Genomic DNA, 25,039 nt, shown 5'->3' with positions numbered 1-25,039 from the left:
TTTTAGTTCCACATTCTCAGTTTAAGAGCCAGCATAGAGTCCATTCTCAATCATGATTGCTGAATGAATGAATAAGTACTTCTCACTTCTGCCCCTTTTCCCTCACCTGGCTTCCCTCTGTTTCTCAGCATCTTATATTTAATTTCCTCCACAAGATCTTTCCTGGACCTTCCTACCATAGTAACCTCTTCTCCTGGAGCTTATTTTATATATAGGTAAGACTCATTTATTTCAAGTCATCATGGCGGGGTATTGGGAAAAGTGTTCAATTAGTAATAATCGCACCTCAGATAAACCTCACTGGCTGTGATACTGTCACTGTGCAAAGCTATCTAAGACTTAGTTAAAAATTAAATGTTAAAATACTGTTTAACACACCTGGCCCAGTCACACAAACTCTCCCATTTAGCCTTCACAGCCACCAGGCCACAAGGCTCAGCCCTTCTTCCCACAAGCCCGCCTCTGTTCGCCCCACTGCTGGGAACTCTACCATGTAAGGGAGTTGCTGACTGAAGTGATCAGAGCCCACATCATTCATTTTGCATGTTACTGCATTGCAAATGTGGGATTCCAGGCTCAATCCTTTTCTCCTGCCTCCTGCCCTAGGCCTGGACCCTGGGATAAACCGACCCCATCCACCTTTTCCTTCCACCAAATATGCCAGAGATGGATAAGCGGACCACTTGGAGGCCCACACCTCCCTCTACAAGTACACCTCAGTGAATGGGTCCCAAGATCTAGATTTTACAGAGTGGGTAAGGGAGAGATATGTGGAGGTCCCCACGATAGCCCCAAGTCCCAGTCATATTCTTTATCCTGCTTGCATCAAAGAGCCCTGTTGTGGTAAGCAGCTTGTGAGATGGCCCCAGTGATTGCCACCACTTAGCATTTGCACTCTGATGTAATCCCCTCCCCATGACGATGGTTTGCCCTAACAATGACTTGCCTCTAGCCAGCAGCACATGGCAAAGGTGATAAGATGCTACTTCCATGATCAGGATGCATAGAAGCATTACATCATCTTGCTAACAGACTCTGGCCATTGCTGGCTTTGATGAAGTAAGCTGCCATCTTGTGTGCCAAGGAGGTCCGTGTGCCAAGGAACTGAGGGTGACCTCGGGCCAATGGCCGGCAAGGAACTGAGGCTCTCAGTCGAACATCGTATGAGTAGCTGAATTCTGCCATCTGCCATGGAGACCTTGCCAGCCAAACCTTCAGAGGAGAGCCCAGCCTTGGTCAGCCCTCGGATCTCAGCCTCAGGGAAGACCATGAAACAGGGGACCCAGTAAACCATGCCCAAAATTCAGACCCACAGACACTGTGAGATAATAAATGTGTGCTCTATTAGACCATTAAGCAATATAAAATCAATGCAACTCCATTGAGGGTTTGAGGTATCTCCTTAGAATTGTACCCATTGCATTATGTTGGGTACACTTTCCTTATGATGGTATGAGGGATGCCCTGATGGATACGCGGCATGATAGGAAAAGTATGACTTGGCCATGCATGGATCCTAATACTTCCAATATCACTTCCCAATCTAGGACAGTGTTATTAGTACCCTCATTTTCAAGTTAAGCAAACTCAGGATCACATAGGTTGGTGTTTGCTCAAATTTCTCACATCTACCAGTCCCCTAACTCCAAATACAGTGCTCCTTCCCCTCTGGCTGGTACTGTTGCTGCAGAACCTTTAAGCAAAGCTCTGGTGTCGTTAATTATGCTGTGAGCAGTCTGAGAGCCGGGACTCCCTCAGGGATGCTTCTGTTCTTGGTGGCAGCACACAGGTGGCATGGGGGTGACATGAAGGCAGAAAGAGGCCCGGAGCTGCCTTTCCAGTACCCGACCCAGGCAACCCTCTCCAGTGTTACCCAGCAACACCTTTGCTGGGAATACCTCAGTGGCCACCCAAATAAAGCAGTTCAGATTGGAGATGTCTGGGAATGTGCAATGACCCAGCTACTTAACAGGGACTGTTTTATGGTATTAGTAAAATTGAGTGTTCTGGGAAATGCCTTTTAAGTGAACCAGGTCTAAGTCCAAGGTTCCAGAAAGCTTTTAGCTTCTTTGCAGATTCACTGGCAATGTGAGGGACACCAGCGTTAAGGAGACGCCCAGCTGAATGGGGAGGGCCCAGAGAGCCAAGTTTCCCTGGCCTGTGGCTCCCTGCGGTCCAGGTAGCCAGTAGAGATAGACAAAGCTCAAAGCCTAAGGGCCAAGAGCAGGGCAGGTGCAGTGCAAAGCAAACAGGCAAATGGAAGGTAATGATCGCTGGTTGGCAGAGGTGGATTCAACTCAAGACAGGCTGCGAGTTGAAGAAGAAGAAAGGAGAAGGAGAAGGAGAAGGAGGAGGAGGAGGAGGAGAAGAAGAAGAAGACGACGACGACGAAGGACGAAGAAGACGAAGAAGGAGGAGGAGGAGGAGAGGAAGGAGAAGAAGAAGAAGAACTGGGGTGGAAAATGTGAATTGGAAACTTGGCCACATGTGACTCAGTCGAACACGTATGAGTAGCTGATTGTGTCATCGGCCATGTGACGGACCACCCAGACCCTTGCGGGCCACACCTTCAGAGGAGAACCCAGCCTTGGTCAGCTGCCCCCTCTGGGTATCAGGGGAACCAGCGAGAAGAGGCGGCCGCTGTGTTTCGAGGCATCAGAAGCTGTACACTTGTCAGGCGCTGTCATCGCCGAAACAGTGGCTGCCGCTGTAGTGATCAGAACAGCGGCAATAAAACAAAGTGAGAGTCGGCAAAGGAAACAACCCACAAAACTAGTAGGCAACCCACGGAATGGGAAAAGATAGTTGCAAACGACATGTCAGATAAAGGGTTGATATCCAGAACCTATAAGGAACTCACCAAACTCCACACCTGAAAAACAACCCAGTAAAGAAATGGGCAGAAGATATGAACAGACACTTCTCCAAAGAGGACATCCAGATGGCCAACAGACACATGAAACGATGCTCAGCATCCCTCCTCATCAGGGAAATACAAATCAAAACCACACTGAGATACCACCTCACGCCAGTCAGAGTGGCTAAAATGAGCAAATCAGAGAACTCTAGATGCTGGCGAGGATGTGGAGAAACGGGCACCCTCCTACACTGTTGGTGGGAATGTAAACTGGTACAGCCCCTCTGGAAAACAGTGTGGAGGTTCCTCAGGAAACTAACAATAGAACTCCCCTATGACCCAGCAATAGCACTGCTAGGAATTTACCCAAGGGATACAGAAATGCTGAGGCATAGGAGCACATGTACCCCAATGTTCATAGCAGCACTCTCCACAATAGCTAAAACATGGAAAGAGCCTAAGTGTCCATCAACAGATGAATGGATCAAGAAGATGTGGTTTATCTATACCATGGAATACTACATGGCAATGAGAAACAATGAAATCTGGCCATGTGTAGCAACATGGATGGACCTTGAGGGTGTTATGCTGAGCGAAATAAGTCAGGCAGAGAAGGACAAATACCATATGTTTGCACGTATAGGAGGATTAGGAGGAACTTGACGGAGGAACATGGGGGAGAAGAAGGGGGGAAATGGTGGGGGAAAGGGAGAGAGGCAAACCATGAGAGACTCTTGAATGCTGACAAAAACTGAGGACTGATGGATGTGGGAGGGAGGGGGGGATGGGCATGGAGGAGGGCACTTGTGGGGATGAGCACTGGGTGTTATATGGAAACCAACTTGAGAATAAACTATTTGTAAAAACAAAACAAAGCGAGAGTCCTTAGTGGGACACTTTGGATTTTCCCCACAAGTAAGGGACGCGCTCTGATTTAACGCGGCCTCCCAAGCATCAGACAGGAGGACACATCGCGTCGCCGAAGGGAGATGGAAATCACCCCGGTATTCTCCCCGGGAACCTTTACGTAAAGAACTGTTATCTTAATGGAAAAGTGGTAACGAGACACCCGAGGCAGCAAGGGCAGGGAGCAGGCGGCCCACCCTCCCGGCGCCCGGATTGCGCATTTTCAGGACTCCAAGACCCAGGACACGTACGGGGAGTTGAGGCCCCTGGGGTTGGGGCGACACTGCAGAAATGCTGGAATCGTTAAAACCTAGAAGTTTGGAGGGGGAGCCCCACAGAGACGGGGCCCAGGCTGCTGGGGAGCGGATGTCCCCCCCGCGGGCGCTGGTGTCTCCAAGCCCTGAGCCCCGGCAAAGCCCCCCTCGGCCGGCCGTCTGCTGCGGCTGCGGGAGGAGAGGGCGCTGCCGGCGGGGGGCGGGGAGGGGAGGGAGGCATGGCTGGGGTGCTGCCCGCCGGCCATCAGCAGGCAACCGGCTGGGAGCAGACCCCTTCTCTCGCGCGCGCCCCCTGCTGGCAAATCTCAGCAGGGCGCCCGCTGGCGAGGCAGATGCGGCGTTTGCAGAGCGCGGATTATGGGGTTCGGAGCTGAGAGTCAAAGGCTTGAATACTGGCACAGCGGCCGTCAAGCAAATGTAGGCAAGAAAAGGTGGTCGCAGATGTCATCACAAAGCTGCCTCTTCTGGAACTCTTCCCAAGCTCCCGAATCCAGTCTACACGGGGCTCAGGAGGAAGGGAACCCCTGCAGGGCCCTGTGCCCTCGGCTCCTGCGCGGTGACCGCGGAACCCCTTCTGCACCCGGGGAGCAATCCGGGGGCCGGTCTGACACCCGCTGGGGCCTTGTGGCCTTCTGCCGCAGAGCCACCTTGCCTACTTTGCCAACGTTTAGACAGCTGGGCTGTGACGAGCGTGAACACCTTTAAAAATGGACGGGGGTCATTATTCTTTCATGAGCCACCACAGCGCGGCAGCGCCAGCCACAGACACGCGCGTGGGGGGCCGCTGCTTCGCGGATCTGAGCCTCTGGAAGAGGGTGTGAGACGGCCCCGCAAGTGCTACACACCGCACGCCCCCCCAGCAGGGGCCCTGATGCAACGCCGAGGGTCAGAGACAGGGAGACAGAGGGTTAGAGCGGGCTCTGCGCCGCTCATGGGGCTCGAACTCGCCGACTGGGAGATGCTGACCGGAGTCCCGCCACACCCAACCCACTGAGCCGCCCAGGCTCCCGCCTTCCGCGGCTTCTTATTCCCTTTAGCACATTCCTGGGCCTTACTTTCTGCTTTCGCTTCCCCCTCCCCCTCCCCCTCCCCCTCCCCCTCCCCTTCCCCTTCCCCTTCCCCTTCCCCTTCTTCTTCTTCTTCTTCTTCTTCTTCTTCTTCTTCTTCTTCTTCTTCTTCTTCTTCTTCTTCTTCTTCTTCTTCTTCTTCTTCTTCTTCTTCTTCTTCTTCTTCTTCTTCTTCTTCTTCTTCTTCTTCTTCTTCTTCTTCTTCTTCTTCTTCTTCTTCTTCTTCTTCTTCTTCTTCTTCTTCTTCTTCTTCTTCTTCTTCTTCTTCTTCTTCTTCTTCTTCTTCTTCTTCTTCTTCTTCTTCTTCTTCTTCTTCTTCTTCTTCTTCTTCTTCTTCTTCTTCTTCTTCTTCTTCTTCTTCTTCTTCTTCTTCTTCTTCTTCTTCTTCTTCTTCTTCTTCTTCTTCTTCTTCTTCTTCTTCTTCTTCTTCTTCTTCTTCTTCTTCTTCTTCTTCTTCTTCTTCTTCTTCTTCTTCTTCTTCTTCTTCTTCTTCTTCTTCTTCTTCTTCTTCTTCTTCTTCTTCTTCTTCTTCTTCTTCTTCTTCTTCTTCTTCTTCTTCTTCTTCTTCTTCTTCTTCTTCTTCTTCTTCTTCTTCTTCTTCTTCTTCTTCCTCTTCTTCTTTTAACATTTATTTATTGTTAAGAAACAGAGAGACAGAGCATGAACGGGGGAGGGACAGAGAGAGAGGGAGACACAGACTGAAGCAGGCTCCAGGCTCTGAGCTGCCAGCACAGAGCCCGACGCGGGGCTCGAACCCACTACTGGTGAGATCATGACCTGAGCCGGAGTCGGACACTCACCCGACAGAGCCTCCTCGGCGCCCCTCTCCTTCTATTCTTCCTTTTCTCTCTCTTCTTTTTCCTTGTCTTCCATCCCTGCCCCCGTCAGTCCACTCTCCCTGGTTCCCGCTCAGGCTGTGCTGTGCTTCCTCTGCCTTTTCTCTACCTGCGCGTGGACCTGTCCGTCCACGTTTCTCTGCGCGCGCATGCACGTGTGTGTGTGTGTGTGTGTGTGTGTGTGTGTGTGTGTTTGGGTGAGCGTGCACACGCCTCTGCCTTTCCCTAGTGCTTTCTACCTCCTCTGGCTTCTCCGCCTCCCTGTGGTCACCACTTTCAGCTCCAGTCTCCCTGGATGGAAGAATGAAGTGCTTTTTCCCCCTGGTACAGGGGCGGGGGCTGGGAGGTGGGGATCGCAGTTTTATTTTCTTGCTCCCTCTGCTGGTGAAAAGAGAGAGGGGTGCAAAGACGACTTCAATTCGGGACCCAAGTGTAGCGTCCCAACCATGTGCCACCCAATGAAACGCGGACGCGTAACTCAGTCCAGCAGAGTACTATGTGCCAGGCCACCCGTGCACTCAGGAGGAATCACATGGGGCATAGGTGCCGCAGGTCCCACGGTCTGGGAAAGGAAGCCGCTTGGTGAAAGCTGCTGCAAAGGGGCGTCTGAGTCAGGCTGGGGAAAGGGGTTAATCAAGGAAGGCTTCCCGGAGGAAGTGATGCTGCATTCTGAAAACTATGTCGAGGTTAACCAGAGGGAGAAATTGGAGAAGGGCACCCAAGGCAGCTGGCATATCATACGCAACAGCACGGAGGCAAAAGACAAACAGACCACCCAGCCAGGGGGTGCGGGGCCCCACAGGCAGCGGGGCTACCGGAGCACACGCACCGGCGCAGGGGGGAGAGCTGGGGAGGCGGGCGGCGGCTGCCTCTGCCTCGTGCTGGGGGGATCCTGCCCAGCGCCCCGCCCCCGCCCGCTGCCCTGGGCGCTCACTGCTCCACAGGCAGCTTCTTCCTGCGGCCCCTGCAGTGGGCCTGGAGGCAGCCGCTGGCCGGGGGCGCAGGTCCCCTGTGCAGGGCAGAGCTCGGCGTTAGGTAATTAGCACCCCCTGGAGCAAGCTCAGCCAAGGACCAGTGGGAGTGTTTGGAGAAACCCTGGGTTTATAACCCCGGTAGTGGCTCTTCTGGGGCACATTCTACAGTCTCTCGGGGGCCCTGCAGGACGGAGCCCCGATCACCCACGGGGTCGCCTGCCCACCGGCACACCCCGTGTCGGCCGCCTGCCCTTCCCCATCTCACATCCCCAGCCCGTCTTTCAAGTAAGCTCCTGATTCATTCTGGTGCGCCCGCCCGTGGGCATGAGGGGACCCACGAGAGTCCCTAAGAGGGACGGCTCGGCCAGATTTGCATTCTAGAAGGACACCCACCCCGGTGACTGGTGTGGAGGGCTGCTACCATAACACCCCAGGGGGTGAGGAGGAGCCCCTGGGGCACCCGTGGTGGGCGGGAGAGTAAGGAAGGGTCAGGCGCAGAGCGCAGAGAAGAGCTGGGTTTGACGCCCCGCAGCCTCTTCACAGAAGTCAACACACTTCCATACGCAGGGTGATGAAAACCTGAAGGTCAAGTCCACAGCAAGGAACTCCAGAGCGAGGCGCCTTGCCTAGGGGGGCAGGAAGGAGGAAGCAAAACCATCCCCGAGGTGGCAATGCCCAGAAGGGCTGTGAAGAACGAGCTAGATCCTAGCAGGAGGCGGGGATACGAGGAATTTGGGGGCAAGGTGGGTGTGACCGCTCAGTATCCACAAGTAGTCAGGATGGTTGTGGTACAGAGCAAGGAGTGGGGAGCCCCCCACCCCCGGCGAGGGCAGGAGCACATGCCGCTGTTCTTGTGCATCTGAGTCCAAACCCACCCTGGCCTCTACCTGGGGACCAGCCAGGTTGGGTGAGGGGTGAGTGCCAGGAAGCCACAGGCCAGACCCCCAGAGAGACCCAAGACAGGTCACCAGCTGTGAGTGGGGAGGGGTGTACATGGCTGCACGGCCAAATCCTCCCCACGTCCAAGCCTCCGTGGGGGAGTCAGCTCCACCCCCCAGCTTGGGGGGGGTACGACCATCACCGGGTGTCAGGGAAGTTCCCAGAGCTCTTGATGGAGGTGAGGACGGCATTCGGGGGAAACCACATCGTTGAAAATGTTCAGGCCAACGTATAAAACTATCCGCCACACCTTCCCTCAGGGAGGCTAAAACAGACCAACACTGATTTGTTGACCTGTCTCCTGTCTCTTCTCTGTTCAGCTTCTTCGGAGGTGATGTGATGGGCCAAGATGGCCGGGAAAGGGGAAAGCAAAGAGAAAGCTAGGTGTCAGGTGGGTCAAGGGGACAGAAAGCATCCCCTAAAGGAAACCACAGACTCATCGTTCGTCCTGCGTTGGTGTTATAGCAAATGGTTCCTCACGTTTTCACCCGACATAGAAGATTTGCTTCTGAGAAGCAAGGATCTGAGGAAGGAAGGCTCTGGCATCTGTCAACACCTTCCTGTGCCACACAAGTGCCAGCTCGACAAGATGGGGCTGATTCTCTTGGTCCCACAGATGAGGAAACAGTCTCAGAGGTTGCAAGGACTTGCCTCAGGCCAGTAGCACTCAGGATTCACACTCATACCTGACTGTTTCAAGTAGTCAGTATTGTTTTTGGTTTGGGTTTATTTTTTATTTTTCATTTTTTTAATTTATTTTTGAAAGACAGACAGAGTATGAGCAGGGGATGAGCAGAGAGAGAGGGAGACACAGAATCTGTAACAGGCTCCAGGCTCTGAGCTGTCGGCACAGAGCCCAGTGTGGGGCTCGAACCCACGAACCACAAGATCATGACCTGAGCCGAAGTTGGACACCCAACTAACTGAGCCACCCAGGTGCCCCAATCAATATTGTTTTCTACCTAGAAAAATATATGTGACTTGCTCCGGGTTTGGAACAGCCTTTACTATCTTTCCCACCCTGTTTAAAATGGCTTGTGTAAGGGATACAGGAGTGCTGATGCATAGGGGCTCATGGACCCCAATGTTTACAGCAGCACTTTCAATAGCCAAGTTATGGAAAGAGCCTAAATGGCCATTAACTGATGAATGAATAAAGAAGACGTGGTTTACATACACAATGGAACACTACTTGGCAATGAGAAAGAATTAAATCTTGCCATGGGAAGCAGTGTGGATGGAACTGGAGGGTATTATGCCGAGTGAAATAAGTCAGTCAGAGAAGGACAGATACCATGTGTTTTCACTTATATGTGGATCCTGAGACACTTAGCAGAAGACCATGGTAGAGGGAGGGGAAGGGGAAAATAGTTACAAACAGAGAGGGAGAGAGACAAACCATAAGAGACTCATAAATACAGAGAACAAACTGAGGGTGGATGGGGGGTGGAGGAGAGGGGGAAATGGGTGATGGGCATGGAGGAGGGCACTTGTGGGGATGAGCACTGGGTGTTCTATGGAAGTGATGAACCACCAGAATCTACCCCCAAACCCAAGAGCACACTTTACACACTGTACTGTAGCCAATTTGACAATAAATTATATAAAATAAAACAAAATAAAATAAAACAGAACAAAACAAAAGTGGCCTGTGGCAAGCAGCTGATTGGTGGATATTTACAATTTTTAAAAAATCTTTTGTTTCTGAAACTAAATTTTAAGTACCTCAAGTGATATTCCCTCCTTTGAAAGGAAACTCCTGACTAGAGATATAGTTAGGTGTTTAGGTATCTCTTAAAGTCCTCCAGTAATAGAATTCTCTAGGAATTTGTTCTCAACTCGTAAGAAAAGTGTGGGCTTTGGAGTCAGACTTGGATAAGACATTGTCGCTGTTGCTTAGTAACAGTATGAGACATGGGAAGTTACCACTCACCTGTAAATCTAGTACTTTAGACGGTTTGCTATGAGATTGAAATACAGGCACCTGGGGGGGCTTAGTCAGTTAAGCGTCCGACTTCAGCTCAGGTCATGATCTCACAGTTCATGGGTTCAAGCCCCACATTGGGCTCTGTGCTGACAGCTCAGAGCCTGGAGCCTGTTTCAGATTCTGTATCTCCCTCTCTCTCTGACCCTCCCCTACTCACGTTGTCTCTCTCTCTCTCTTAGAAATAAATAAAACATTAAAAATAATAATAAAATAAAAACGTTAAGAAACACAGTGGTATAAGGATGGTGTCTGGCACACAGGTGAAAACCCATCAGTCCCTTCCTGGCCTGCTCCTTCCTCCCACACAACTCCGCCCTCCCTGGCAAATGTTACTCCTTCTGTGAGCCAGCCGCCTCAGAGCAAAGATGACATACCTATTTGTTGGCTTGTCCATGAATGTAGGTCCTTGGCTCAATCCCCTGTTCCACTCTGTGCCTAAATGTGTCTAGAAGGTGTTCCCATAAATTCTCTTAGAACTACTTCATATTGGTTGGGGAGCAGGAAAGAAAAGCAGACATCAGCCTGGGTGGGGAGGAGGGAGAACACTCCTTTGCAGACAATTGTCGTCCGGCCCCAGGGAAAGTACAAGAGCGTGTAATAAGCCTGCTTTGGCTTCAAATAGCAAATGAATCAGCTAACGTTGCACCCAACAGTAAACTCTAATAAAGAAAGTTTAATTTAGGTGATTAGTCAAATGCTGCTGAGGCAATACAAATAAGCTGGGTCAAAGAAAATGAAGTTGTCCATGGAGGTGGGCTAGCCTTGGGGAGGGGTGGGGAGGGAAGTGGGCCACACCCTGCTGGACTGGAGAATCGGTCCACTCCAGTGGACTGAGCCCTGACAGAGGGGGGCTGCGCATGGCCACAGCAGACTTGTTGGGGTGTTGTGCCCGATTCGCGAGTCCCCTGATCAGGACCCACAAGGACCCGACACCGATGTAAGTACAAAAGGGTCTTTATTACAAGCTTGAGCAGGGGCTCACCCATCTACCAGTGTAGTGGCAGAAGGTGAAGCCCCTAACAATAGTGAGCAGGGTTTTTATGGGGTCAGGGACGGGGGTGTTACAGTGCACACGTTGTACGTATGGCATCATCACATAAGCACCAATTACAATTGTACAGCAGCACCCATGGTAACAGCTTTGACCATTCAGTATCTGTGAGGTGTTCATTACTTTTGGTGGGACCCAATCATGACTTTTGAGAATCCTTTGCAAATGACCAATTATGAGGTGAGTTCAAAGGGCCTACGTGGGGTTCAGGCAAGCGGTGAGAAATTGGCTAGTTTGTACAGAATAACTGTCTACAGTTCCCAGCCTTGACTAAGACCACAGGAATGTTTTTTTTGATGAGCTGATCTGAGGGCGGTCCGTGGATGGCTTTAGCCTTGAGCAATCTGAGGAACTGGGGCTACGTGCCGAGGTTGCCCTTAATGGAGGCCTTAATTTCAAAATGACGTTACTTAGGCTCTTCAGGGGGCAAGCTGCGGGACCCACTAGAACCCAGATAACTTCTTCAAGAAACTAGCCAAAACCTGGGAACGTGGCAGCTTGCAGACCAGCGCCCGAGAGGGTCTCCGTGTCACATGCGTTGCTGGCCACCCTACTTTCTCAGCCCTCAGACATCCCAGATTGACTCAGGATCAAGAGATGAGGAAGAGCAGCGACTGCAAGTACTTCTGTCACTATCTTGTCATCAGCAGGACCGAAAGAAATGGGTTTGTCCTGCTCTCAGCGTGAATCGTCTGGACGGTGCAGGGAGGCTGAGGGGCTGGGCGGCAGACACCCCCGAGGCTGCCTGCAGATCAAGCTAAGCTCAGGCCACCCCCACCATCTCCTGCCTCGCCTCCGCCCCTCTCGGAGCCCGGCCTGGCACCCATGTCTTAGGCTTCCCAGCCTATCCCTCAACATACCTTCTAACTTGTTCTTTTTTTTTTTTTTAATTTTTTTTTTATTGTTTTATTTATTTCTAGGAGAGAGAGAGAGAGAGAGACAGCTTGAGCAGGGGAGGGTCAGAGAGAGAGGGAGTCACAGACTCTGAAACAGGCTCCAGGCTCTGAGCTGGCAGTCAGCACAGAGCCCGACGCGGGGTTCGAACTCACGAACCGCGAGATCATGACCTAAGCGAAAGTCGGACGCTTAACCGACTAAGCCACCCAGGCGCCCCCCTTCTAGCTTGTTCTAAACGAACACCTTGGAAAAGTGAACCGCCTCGAGCCCGAAGAACACCACGTGGGAACCAGAGGGACCCGAGTTCAAACCTCAGCCCTGGCTTATAACCGGAGGCAGACCTCTTAACTTTGGGGTGACGGACTGCTCCTGTTAGCCCGGGACTCACAGGGTTCCTGGGACCCAGGACTTCCGGTGCCCAACCCGGAAGAGTCCTTGGAAAGCCAGGACGAGTTAGTCACCGTCCTTGAACTCAGAGCTTCCGATTGCGCGTCTGCGAACACATAATGAGGACACTAATCTGCATGTCGACTGTGAAGACCGGGGCCTTGTTTGTGACAACAGCGCTCTGTGAATCCGATGACCTCTTCCAAAAGACTAGTCCTTGCTTTAAAAAGCAAATCAGGGGCGCCTGGGTGGCTTAGTCGGTTGAGCGTCCGACTTTCGCTTGGGTCATGACCTTGCAGTTCGTGGGTTCGAGCCCCGCGTCGGGCTCTGTGCTGACTGCCTGCTCTGAGCCTGGAGCCTGTTTCAGAGTCTGTGACTCCCTCTCTCTCTGACCCTCCCCTGCTCACGCTGTCTCTCTCTCTCTCCTAGAAATAAATAAAACACATTAAAAATTTTAAAAAAACAATAAAAAGCAAATCAAGGATCGTGAGAGAAAAGCCACATGAGCAGGAAGACAACAGGGATGGTGGGGGACAGGGAGGAGCAGTGAGGGCCAGAGAAGAGCAGGGGGTCCCCCGTGGCCAGCGGAGCCCATTACCACCGGCCCTTGCGCAGCTCTGTGACCTGTGAGGCGAGCGGCACAGAGACAGAATGGACGTGGCTCCTTGTCTGGGCTCTGGGCTCAGAAATCACCAGAAGCACTGCCCCGGGCATCGTCTGTCCGGAGGCCTTTGTCTCATCCTTCTCCCTACAGCCTGACACCTTCTCCCCACGGTGCCTGCTCTGGGGAGCCAGCGGGAGGGTGAGGGCTGCATCCTGTCGTGTTGCCAAACCTCCCGCAGTGGGGACCGTTGCGATGACAACCTCAAAGCCCAGGTGTCTTTCCAGGTGACAGCCGCACCGCATGGCCTTGCTCCCTGCCCACGCCTGACAGCCACAAGTTCCTGCCAGAACTGCTTAGTTGCCTGGCCCTGTCAAGTGGGGGTTTCCGCTGCTTCCTTGTGAAAGAGACTTAATTGCTGCTGCCACCTGAGTGTCGAGTGCGTCCCCCTGTGCTGAAGGGCCCCTGGGGAAGCTGCCCCTGTTCCCTCATGAACGGGTTCCAGCTAAATGAGGTGCCTCAGCAGGGTCGTGGCAATGAGGAAGACGGTTTTATTGCCAACACCAGGGGGTGGGGTGGTCCCCTAACCTGGGCTCTGGATGTCAAGAATTTCGGCAGCAATGCTAGCAGGCACCTGGGAAAAGTCACTGGACCGGCTGTCAAGAGACTGAAGTCCTAGTCCTGGCTCTGTCCCCACAAGGGCAGTGTGACCTTAGGGAAGTCCCTGCCATGCCTTATGAAGGTTCCCCATCTATACAATGAAGGCGAGGATATAAAACCATACCCTATATAGTGTGCAGGCTTTGGGGGAGAAAGGGGTATTGAATACGTTTACAGACAGTGAGACAGTTTGGGTAATATAAGAGAGCCAAAAATCAGAAGCAATCCAGTGAGAGCAGAAGAGGTACATTGTGATAGATTCACACAACGGAATACCAAACAGAAATGTTTAAAGGACAAACTACTGCAACATACAGTTTCATGGAGGGTTTTACTGACAAACTAACAGATCAGAGAAGTCTCATACAGAAGGCTAGAGACTCTACGATTCCATTTGCATAAAGTTCAAGAACAGGAAAAGTAATCTAGGGTGACAGAAATGACCTTAGGGGTTACTTAGGGAAGGGGTGGGGACTGATAGGGAAGTGGCACCAGGAAACATTCCAGGCTGTTGTAAATGTTGTGTCTTGATCTGGGGAGCGGCCACAGGGCTATCAACATATGTAAGAACATCCACAGTCGTATACTCACCACCAGGGCACTTTCGTGTATGTCTGTCATATTTCAATTTAAAAGAAAAGTAGAGAAGAGCAAACAGACACCTGAGTCATTCTGCTGGGCAGAATTCATAGGACTTTGTTCACCGCTGATTCATCCTTCTCCATGACCTCAATTATTCTTGACAATTAAAGTGCAAGTAGACAGCATTTGAAAGGAGGCAGTGCCATCTACTACTTAAAAGCAAAATGCACACGTGTATTCACACACCAATTCAAAAGATGCTGCCAACCCTTGGCTACTAATAGAGACGAAAATCTCTAAATGATCTACTGCCAGGCTTGATCATGCTGATTTGCTTCTGATCCGAGCAGAAGGAAAGCAGAGACTCTGCAGTAAGATGGAAGCGCCGCTCGGTCTGACAGAGGGAAATATGATTAGAATGCACCGAGGCGGAAATAATGACCCACCTTCCCCCAGGACCAGCCTGCCGTCCCGCCTGTACCCACAAGCCTTGCATTGCTAACGACACGGAGTCAGGAGGCCAGTGACATCTCTTATCCATCCTGACTCATGACACAATCAAATAACATGCAACCTGCAAAACCCAGAGACTTCCAGAAGGATGGCTCTCACGGGCATGGAGCACCACACCCCCACACTCCAGGAACTTCAAAGAATCCTCTTGTTAGATGGAGTTCCCTGGAAAAGCCCAAGGGAGAGACTGGGAGACTTATTGCGGTCTCAGCTGGAGACAAGGTCCAGCCTGACCCGATGGAAAGCTCTAGAACATGAATTATGTGCAGCTGTTTAATCGTTCACTGCAGACTATTCCACGGTGGGGCTGGGGTTAATGGGTTCCTTCTCTACCAGGTGAGATGGTCATATTAGCAGAGGGCAGTTCTCCAGAAGGTGGGGCAGCTGTGAGCCGTGAGCAGCAACACTCACAGAAGCTGGGGAGGGGTGCACCTGTCCAGCGAGGGGATCTAGGCGGTGTGCCTGCCGACCTTAATTACCCCTTCCATGCTGACAACGCCACGTTCACATCTGTAGCCAGGTCTCTTCCGCCAGCTCCAGACTCGTACACCCAATCATCTGCCCAACATTTTCAAATAGGGTGTCAACCTTTAAAATATAATCCAGAATTGAACTACTTCTTCTTGTTCCCACCACCGCCATCTTGGTCCAAACCACTATTGTCTCTTGCCTGGCATATTGTAGTAGCTTCCTGATGGATCCCCTTGATCTAACCTTTGTCCCCCTAAGGTCTACCCTCAACACAGCTTCTAGAGTGCTTCCTGTTAAGAAAATCTAATAATGGAATGGCATCGCTCCTCTGTTCCACGCATCCCCACCTCATGCAGAGAAAAGCCAAAGTCCTCACTATGACTCAGAAGGGCCTGCGTGATCTGATGCCTTACCCCGCAGCCGGCTCCCCTCACTGCTGTCCACCCAACCACCCTGCCTTCCTGCTCTTCCTCAGATACTCCAGGCAGAACCCCCTCTCCAGACCTTTGCCCTGCCTAGAATCCCCTCTTACCCAATGGCGTAACCTCGTCTCTAGGCCTCAGCTTAAAAATCACCTTTTCAGAAATAAATCCCCTCATCATCCTAAACTCTCCGCACTGACATTCCATATCTCCCTTTCCTGATTTAATGTTTTATCCTTAGTATTTATCTCTACCTAAAATGTTACATATTTTACTTATATTCTTGCATATGGTCTGTTTCTCCCCAAAGAATGGAGCCTCCATGAGGGTGGAGATCTTTGGGGCTTTCCCCCCATTACTCTGAACCCGGTGCCCAGGGCAGTGCCTGGAGCAGAGCAGGCACTCAGGAAACGTTGGTTGAGCAGGTATATGAATGAATAAATGAATGAAATATAGAAATACATTTATACATAAGTAGATAAAATATTTGGAAGAACTATACCAGAATTATACATAATTTTTATGGTACTTTAACTATCTCTTTCAGGATTTTTCTAAATGTTCTGCAATCAACTTTTATTACACAATATCATCGTAATGTTTATTTATAAGATTTTTTAAATTTCCTTTCCCAAAAAGACTTCCCTTCTAATACTTCCAGCGGTTAAAGAGGAAATCCGTCTCCCTAAACCACCCTGGGAGCTACCAAATATCATATTACCCTGATTCACCCTCAGCTCTAGGGAATCCGGAGGGAGAAACATGAGATTTACAGGTCAGAGACGTCACTGGGGGCAGAGGAAGTGAGTTCTCTCCCGAACCTCCTAGAAACTCCATCCTATATTGCTTCATCTGGGAACATGTTAGAAAAGCAAATTCTTGGGGCGCCTGGGTGGCTCGGTTGGGCGGCCGACTTTGGCTCAGGTCATGATCTCGCATTCATGAGTTCAAGCCCCGCGTCGGGCTCTGTGCTGACAGCTCAGAGCCTGGAGCCTGCTTCCAATTTTGTGTCTCCCTGTCTCTCTGCCCCTCCCCTGCTCACGCTTTGTCTCTCTGTCTTTAAAAATTAAATAAACGTTTAAAAAATTTAAAAAAAGAAAGAAAGAAAAGCAAATTCTTGGTCCCTACCCCATGATTCAACCTCCAGATGATTCTGAACTACCCCAAGCTTTGAGGTCAATACTTCCCAGCCATTCAAAGGAGGATGACCAGCAAGAGCAAGGCAGCGGAAAACAGGGCCAGTAAGAGTGGAGGAGGATGAGGAGAGAGAAAGTTAGTGTCTTCCTTGGTTCCGGCCCGGAAAACAGGGCCACCAGAAATGTGATACACCTGTCAAGGGTATGTGATCGGCCCTGATTCTGTGTTTGCTTACGTTGTGTACGTGGTGCCCAGCATGGAGCCCAGAGGCATATTAAATATTTGTTGACTGAATTAGAAGTGAATATATGAATGAATTAGCCATATAAATTATGTAACATAACATCGTTTCATTTGTGCTATAATAGGAAAAATTGCTAATTTTCCTTCAGGATTGGAAATGAGAACCTCAGAAAACCTCTGAGTGCCTATCTTGCCAAGCAGCTCACCACTGGGACCCCCCCAAAGCCTTGGGACCCCCTCGAACTCTCCAGCCCCCAAGATGCCTGTAGCCCAGGCGGGCAGATCAGAAACAGTCTAGCCAGTTAAGTTTGAATTTCAGATAAGCAGCCTATCTTCCTGTATAGTATATCTCAAATATTGCATAGGACATACTTACATTCGAAAAATTATTTGTTGTTCATCTAACATTAGAATTTAACTGGGACTTTGCATTTTTATTTGCATGGTCTGGCTGAGCTCTGTCCTCGGAGCAGGCCAAGAAAAGCCTCTTTATACCTGCGACTGTCGCAGGAACAGTGAAGTGTCACAAGCTCCCGCTGCTCCTTCTTTACCCTAAGAAACACACAGCCTTGTCTTCAAAGGTTCAAGGCGTCGCTCATTTGAACACTGTGCTCGTGCGCTCCCCAGTGCATATCTGCTCATTCCCTTCACTTTGCCTCTTCGTTCCATCCCTTCCCCAAGCCTTCCTGCCTCCTTTCAACTCCCGCTTGTGCTTTGAGACTCATTACCTCTCCATGGAAAACATTCCTGGAAAACACACAGACACACACACAGAGTCCAAATTAAATTCTTCCCTTCACATGTGCAAACATCTCTCCCCGCAGTTAGCGCCCTCAAGTGAGAAACACCTGTACAGGTGCCTGTCTCCCCAACCAGGCACCAGAGCCCTGGGGCAGGACTGTGCTCTTGGCTCTAGTACCAGCAGTCTGTCCACTACTTGGCTTCTAAACAGCGTTTGATAAATAAATGAGCAGGTGGGGGCGCCTGGGTGGCTTAGTCTGTTAAGCATCCGACTTTCACTTAGGTCATGATCTCGCGGTTTTTGGGTTCGAGCCCTGCGTCGGGCTCTGTGCTGACTGCCAGCTCAGAGCCTGGAGCCTGTTTCAGAGTCTGTGACTCCCTCTCTCTCTGACCCTCCCCTGCTCACGCTGTCTCTCTCTCTCTCTCTCTCCCTCTCTCTCTCTCTCTCCTAGAAATAAATAAAAACATAAACACAAAATAAATGAGCAGGTGAACGCACAGCAACTTCTCAGGGAAAAAAGTGTCTGCTCTTTGGAGAGCAATGAAAAACCAGTGGGGAGAGGGGCATCCTTACTTGCCTCTGCCTTAGAAATCTCTGTCCCTCAGGACAATCCAGGGACCTCGCGGCCAGAGAGAGCACACCTGTCCTGGAATAGCAGCCCAGGGCCCGGCAAAGCGCTTGGCAGACAGGTAAGGCTCAGGCCATTCTCCCTGGCCAGTCAGACTGTGGACTGGAGACCTGACAACCAAACGTGGCCACACTCGTTGGCCGGCAGCTTTGCTGGGCCCTCTCAGAACAGGCTTGGAACTACATGTGGCCACCCCCCCCCCCATTTCATAACACTTCTCTGGTTCACTCTATTAAGTTTAGCCCAACGTGGCGGCCACTAAACTAGGAACCAAGTTCCTCTCACTCTGCCTCTTCTCAACTCTCAGCCCCAGAGGCCATCTCCTTGTTGGATGGTAACATGGATTTCCTTCTTAACTAATGCATGGGTCCGGAACACCTCTACCTCATGCTATTCCATGAAGCATTCCCCAATTAAAGCCAGGAGGACAATGAATATCAAAGCCCATCTCTATGTGGAGAATTATACACCCAAGAGCAACAGCAATACTAAGTCATGGGCTGGGTTGTTAAATCACTAAACATATACATCCCATGCAAAAAAGCAACAACATACTTCTGACACGTTTATGCTGAGATTTAAAATGGTGGAGTTGAGACAGCCAGAGACAAGTGTCCCAATGGCTTTCACTCTGGCTCCAGTGCCTTGGCTCAGAGCCAGGAAGGGTGACTTTCCCTTTTTTAAAAAAATATCTATTTTTGAGGGTGAGGGAGGGGTAGAGAGCTAGGTGAGACAGAGGATCCAAAGCAGGCTCTGCACTGTCAGCGGAAAGCCCAACATGGGGCTTGAACCCACACAATGTGAGATTATGACCTAAACCAAAATCTGACACTTAAGCAACTGAGCCACCAGGTGCCCCTAAGGGAAATCAGCTTTCAGCACTTTCTGGGTAATACTCAGGACAAACATATGTCCCAAGAGATGATAGAGTGATCTGTGTGGCCTCAATAGGAGGCTAGAGAATGCAGAGAAAATTTGCTTCCTCTTCTAAACTTTGAGTATTAATTCCAGCCTATAGGGAAGAGGAAGGCCCTGGTTATCAGGGAACAGAATCAAGCTTAACTTCTTTTGCATCTATCTTGGGCTTAGAACATGGTGTTGATGATATGATCTCTCTGCTGAGGGTGGCTCCCATTGGGACTGAGGGGACTGTCCTGCACTCTTTTTAGATGCCTGTTGGTCCCAAGATTAAGTGACATGGCAGCCACTTCCGAGTCACCATTTCTTCATGACCAGAACCACCCAGTGGTGTCCTACCTGGTGATGTTCTCTCCTGCCCTGGCATTGTCTGCCTTCATCTTGTTCTCCAGCTGATGTGTGCAAACCACCGAAGGCCATAAGGCACCTGCTCTACACTGCAGGACAAGAGGAAGGAATCCAAGCCACACCATCGGCAGCAGATGCCTAGCACACAGCCCACACAGCTCAGGGTGGCATGGGCAGATGGGCTCAGGGAGGGGGACCAAAAGGGACCTCAAGGCCTCTGGCTGCAAGTCAGAAGCTTCTGCTTCTCACCGTCCTCCCATAGATTCTCAAGGATGGGCAGGGCCTCATCTGGGAGGGACCCAGCAGAGGAACTTAGAGAAGGCTCCTTGTCTTCCCTACCCAAATCTTGTTCGAATGTGCAGGAGGGGATCCTGGGTAAGAGCGGTGCATTCCCTGCCCTCCCACATCGGTCAGTTGAGAAGACCCCTGTAGAACTTTTTGAGGGTCTTCAGTTATAGTTCTTCCTTTTTCTCTTCTCCTATGACTTTAAGTCCCTAAAGGCCACGGCCACTGAAGAGCGTTGTGGGTAACTCTTATCCTTATCTGTGTGTCTTAAGAGAAAACTCTCTCAATCCATGTCCTGCTCTAAGGCTGGGAATCTGCTGCCATTCCTGAGTGCTCCAAACCAGGCCTAGGTCCAGGGCCTTCTCATAGAGGCTTCCTCTTCCAGTGGGAGCAAAACGGAAGATAGGTAGGAATAACTAGCTGAGAACTGTAAACCTTCACGAATGACTCAACCTTCCCCACTCCCCCCGAAGACAATTCAGGCAGAGGCACTTTTTTCATCCCTAATTAACCATAAAATTGCTTCCAATCTCCATTTCACTCTTACTCAGGGGACATGGTCTCCTTTTGCTTCAGATATGGGGGAGGCAGGGTCAGTCTGCTCACAAAACCAGGCTGTAGGCTTCAGATGTCAAAGTTTCTGGAAAAGAGAAATGGCCACTATCCCCTCATCTGCATACAACCTCAGTATCCCTACTCTTGGTCATGCTCAGCATAGTACAAGGCACATCCTCCCCCTCCACACACACACACCAGTCCACCATAATGGTACCTGTGGCTCCGTACAGAGAGTGCGTTAACCACATGCCAGGCAGTACGTTGCTGCCTTTACCTCTGTGCCCCACTAAACACCACAACACTGCCAACTAGTAGGACGTCTTGCCCCCTTTTTTGGTGAGGAAGGTGAGCCTCCAGCTGCCTCAAGCTCACAGTGGTGGAACCAGAAGGTAGTCTGAGGGGATGTAAAGAGACCTCTTTCCGGATGGCTCAAGACTCGTTCCGTGATTTTTCTAAAACTCACTTAAACTCCCTGCTGGAGCTATTAATATTATCAGTTCTCTCCTAAATTGGACTAATCTTGGCTGCTCATCCTCTCCCTGTCTCCTGTTCCCTCATCCTGTGGTGCTGCTGAATTAGATAATGTCTGCAGCGCTCCCCAAGTTCCTTGAAGGGGAGGTTTTGATAAACACGAGTTATTAACCTTCAAAGCACCCAGAGTTTTGGATGAAGACGTTATAAAAGTTATCATAAAGGCCTGCTGGGAATTGATAATGAAGAGAAACTTTATTGAGGCTTCAAATACTTCCTCTTCTTCCCAAGAGCAGAGGTGAACCCCCCACCCCCACTCCGGCTAGAATGGACACTCATTCCAACATGAGTCCCTGGCTCATCTCTCTTCTGATCAAAGGGAAGGTCGGGTGCCTCTCTCCATGGCCTTGGGCAGGGGATCATGGGGATTCTGGGCAGCAGGTGCCTGTGGGCCCTGGGCAACCCAGCTCCATCATTCTCTGGCTCGGACTCCCGAGGCGCAGCTGCAATAACGCTGTGACTGCCTGACAGGAGAGGAGATGCCACCGCTGAGAAGTAGAGACCCAGAACTTCAGTATTCGAAAGGTGTCTCATTTCTCATGGCTCTCCATCCTTGTGCTGACAGTGCAATTATTGTGGGCAAGCAGGATTCACGCTGTGCCCTCCCTCTGAGATGGAGAGGCAGCAGAGAAGGGATCAGAGAACTAATGGAAACAGCCCACCTCCTCCCCGGCTGTATCTCCACAGCATGGCTGTTCTGGATTATCCAAATGTGGAGCCCAGAGCAGGAATGGAAGGAAGGGTGTGAGGCTCAGTGGCAAAGGAGCCATCTCACTAGTGATGACCTCCTACCACAATGCATACCTCAGCCTTCGGCCTTGCCTCTGGGTTCACATCATTCCAACATGAATGACATGGGTCTACTGACCTCTCCATGGACAGCCTGGTGCTCAGGGCTGTGGTGGCTATGAAAGAGCCTGGCTACCGCCCCCACTTTCGAGGTTCTATCAAGCCGAATGAGACAACAAACTTGAGACAATGGGATGACAGAAGGCACCTAACCATCACCAAGGCTGGACAGTTCTAACCTGCCACAAATCTTATTTGCATCAAGCCCTTATGCCCTCCCAGCAAAAATGGCAAAGGGCAATTTGGGGGACTGGGGTGTGAACTCCAGAACTCCAGAATCAAGACTCTTGAAAAAAAGAGAAAGAATAAAAATGTCTCCTGTCTTTGGGAGGAATATAAATAAGAGAGGGGAATTTGTCTAGAGGGAAGAGAAACCTGAACTGAGGGCCCTGGGCTCTTTCCAAATCACTGACTTAATGTTAGCAGAAAGGACCACTTTTGAGGGAAGTAGTTGGTTGGGCTGTTGTTGTTTTTAAGTTTATTTATTTACTTTTGACAGAAAGATAGAGCAAGAGTCAGAGACAGAGAGAGAATCCCAAATCGGCAATGGAACCCAACATGGGGCTCAAACTCACAAACCGCGAGATCAGGACTGGAGCCGAAACCAAGAGTTGGACGCTCATCCAACTGAGCCACTGGGTGCCCTGAAGGCAGTATTTGCAAATGTCTCCCAATCCCATCCCAGAACAACTTCACTCAAGTCCCTTGAGCGAGAGAAGCTATAAGAAAATCTAATCATCAGAGGTTTTCCCTTTATTTTTTTTTTAATGTTTTATTTATTTCTAGGAGAGAGAGAGAGAGACAGCGTGAGCAGGGGAGGGTCAGAGAGAGAGGGAGTCACAGACTGAAACAGGCTCCAGGCTCCGAGCTGGCAGTCAGCACAGAGCCCGACGCGGGGCTCGAACCCACGAACCACGAGATCATGACCTAAGCGAAAGTCGGACGCTTAACCGACTAAGCTACCCAGGCGCCCCTGAGGTTTTCCCTTTAAAAGACACAACACAGAAGGAGAGCAAGTTCTTTGCCAAACATAGCCCAACCAGGCCTTCTATGGTCCCCACCATGAGGTCCCCAGGCCCTGCCCAGGAGATCGGTGCTCACAGTAGCTATGAGAGAGATGTTCTGGCCTTCAATATGCTGGTGATTTGGAGACTGAAGGAAATGGGGGCCTGAGTCATTCTACCTGAGAAGGCTCCAGAAGGAGAGGTTCCAGTTTGTGGTGGCTAAGCTGTATGTTGTGCTCCCTGGATGTGCCATGTGGCTGCCAAACCAAATAGTATATTTTCCTTACCATGATGATTACTATCCATCCTTGACTGTGCATTCTAAAACCTAAGAATTCTGCAATCGCACACACGGGAACCCAAATACACCTATGTATCTTGAGCAAGGTAATTAGTCTCTGTTTCTGCACTGGTAAGATGGGTTGGTAATTGCAACGACTCGATAGTCCCATTGTGAGGTCTGACTTTGTGCATGGCAGGCAAACTACCCGGCACAGTGCCCAGCACACGTTAAGCCTTCAATACAGACTAGAGGCTCGAATTGGTGAGTGAGCATCAAGCAAGCTGATGCTAACGGTATAATAGGAATCTGGAGGGAGGAGAAAGATGGCAGCTGGAACACCTTCCTTTTCTCAGCAGAGGGCAGCTTCCTAAAGTAAGAAGAAGGGGAGAACCCCAATCCGAAAGCCTGGTAGACTGGCTACGTGGAAGACAAGCCAAGTCAGAAGAGAAAGCGTACAGCGGCAGGAGAAATGTAGCTGCCTTGCAGAAACAACATTGAACTTCAGGCAGGACTGGATCAGCTACAAAGGCCATGTTAGGTCCCTGCAGATGTCCAGGCTCCAGGCCATCTACCTTCATCAGTGGATGGTGGTGCACGTCCTGGGATAGAAAAGTTCACTTCAGGGCCACCACCCCGGACCTCCTGACAGCGCGTGAAGCTCTGAGAGCACAATGCTACCCAACCGCCAACCCACCCAGGGATAGGAGGACCCCCCTGAAGATCTGAAAGTCCTCAAGTCATTGCCTGGCCCCTAAATAATGACCAAACTGCCTATTCTTAAGCACCAGCCCAGAGAGCGTGGGCCATGTGTCTTTGCCATTAACTGCATGGCTCACCTTGAAGCCCCACTCCTGGAGAAAGCACTTATTTTTCTCCACCTCCAATAAAGAGAGTCTCCACATGTTAAGAGAAATGTCCTACAGACGAGGGTACGCGGGAGGGGACCGTCTTGATTAAAGTAGGTTATCCTGCCAAGAAGTCTTGAATATGCTCTCCCAGTTTGGGGCTGTTAGTGCGGTGCAGAAGCAGCAGGCGACATGAATTGCCTTTTATCTAATTGGAAAACTCCCACCGAGTTTAGAAGTACTCATTTAGACAGGCAGATCAATAAAAGAAACGGGGAGCGGATGGCCGTGGAGATGTTATGGAGACGAGCCGGTCCTCTGTACATCTGCTTAATAAAGATTAACTCATCCTGGTGGCAGAGGAAACCAGAAGACCCTCTTGACTCCAGACTGCAGCATGACTCATTTGTTTCCAATGAGCAGACACTCCAATGAGCGGTGGGCAAGAGATCTCTTTCCTTTGTCTCTTTATCTGGACTCTGCTGGGAGGGAAGGGAGACGGAGGAAGAGGGAATCTGACTCAGAGTTTTCTAGCATCTACCCCAAATGGCACTCCCTCCACCCAGACTACAGTGGAATAGAACAAAAGGCAGCGATCCAAGGGAAAGGACAGAGAGAGAGAGAGACAAGCGAGTGAGGGGAGGTACCATCTCCCTGGCCATCTCCTCTCATATAAGTCACACCACACAATAATGTGCACTTATGCGCTTCTGTGTCAGGAACTTGCCCGTTGAAAGAATCCCCTGTTCTCCATCTCTCTCTTGCTCATCGTTGGGTCAGGGGCTGTGAGATTTCTTCCTCATTCCCACATCGCTCGCTGCCCTCATAACCTTTGAACGGCCCCTGTCTTTTCCTTTGTCCCCACTCTCTTCCCCACCCCCATCCTATAAGCTGGAGGCTCAACTGCTGAGCCCACATCTCATTTCAAACACCAGCCTTTGTTCCAGGCCACAGTAACTAAGCTGGTTCCCTTCAAAGGAATCAAACTGCCCTGTGGCTGAAGGGCCAGAAATAGAAGGTGTGTGTGTGTGTGTGTGTGTGCGCGCGCGCCTGCACCTGCACGTGTGCACATCCATGCCTGTGTGCCAAGCTGCAGGTGTTTCATGTGCACTGGGGAAATTTGAGCAAACTGGGAACCCCACTTTTGATTCCTGTGTCCGTCCTCTGACTCCCGCAGAAGTTCGTCTCTGGGCGAGGGCTGTGGGAGGAAACCTGCTGACATGCGGCTTTAATAATGGCCTTT

At 50.7% G+C, this 25,039-nt stretch overlaps 1 pseudogene; it reads right to left on the bottom strand.

Moving 5' to 3' along the window:
• Positions 1-207: 207 nt before the first annotated feature.
• On the bottom strand, positions 208-330 carry LOC120225132 (annotated as a pseudogene).
• Positions 331-25,039: the final 24,709 nt, after the last annotated feature.

This window comes from Hyaena hyaena, unplaced genomic scaffold (genome assembly GCF_003009895.1).
Source record: "Hyaena hyaena isolate Hyena2069 unplaced genomic scaffold, ASM300989v1 scaffold_1328, whole genome shotgun sequence".
Lineage (NCBI taxonomy): Eukaryota > Metazoa > Chordata > Mammalia > Carnivora > Hyaenidae > Hyaena > Hyaena hyaena.
This window is presented reverse-complemented; position numbering and strand designations above follow the sequence as displayed.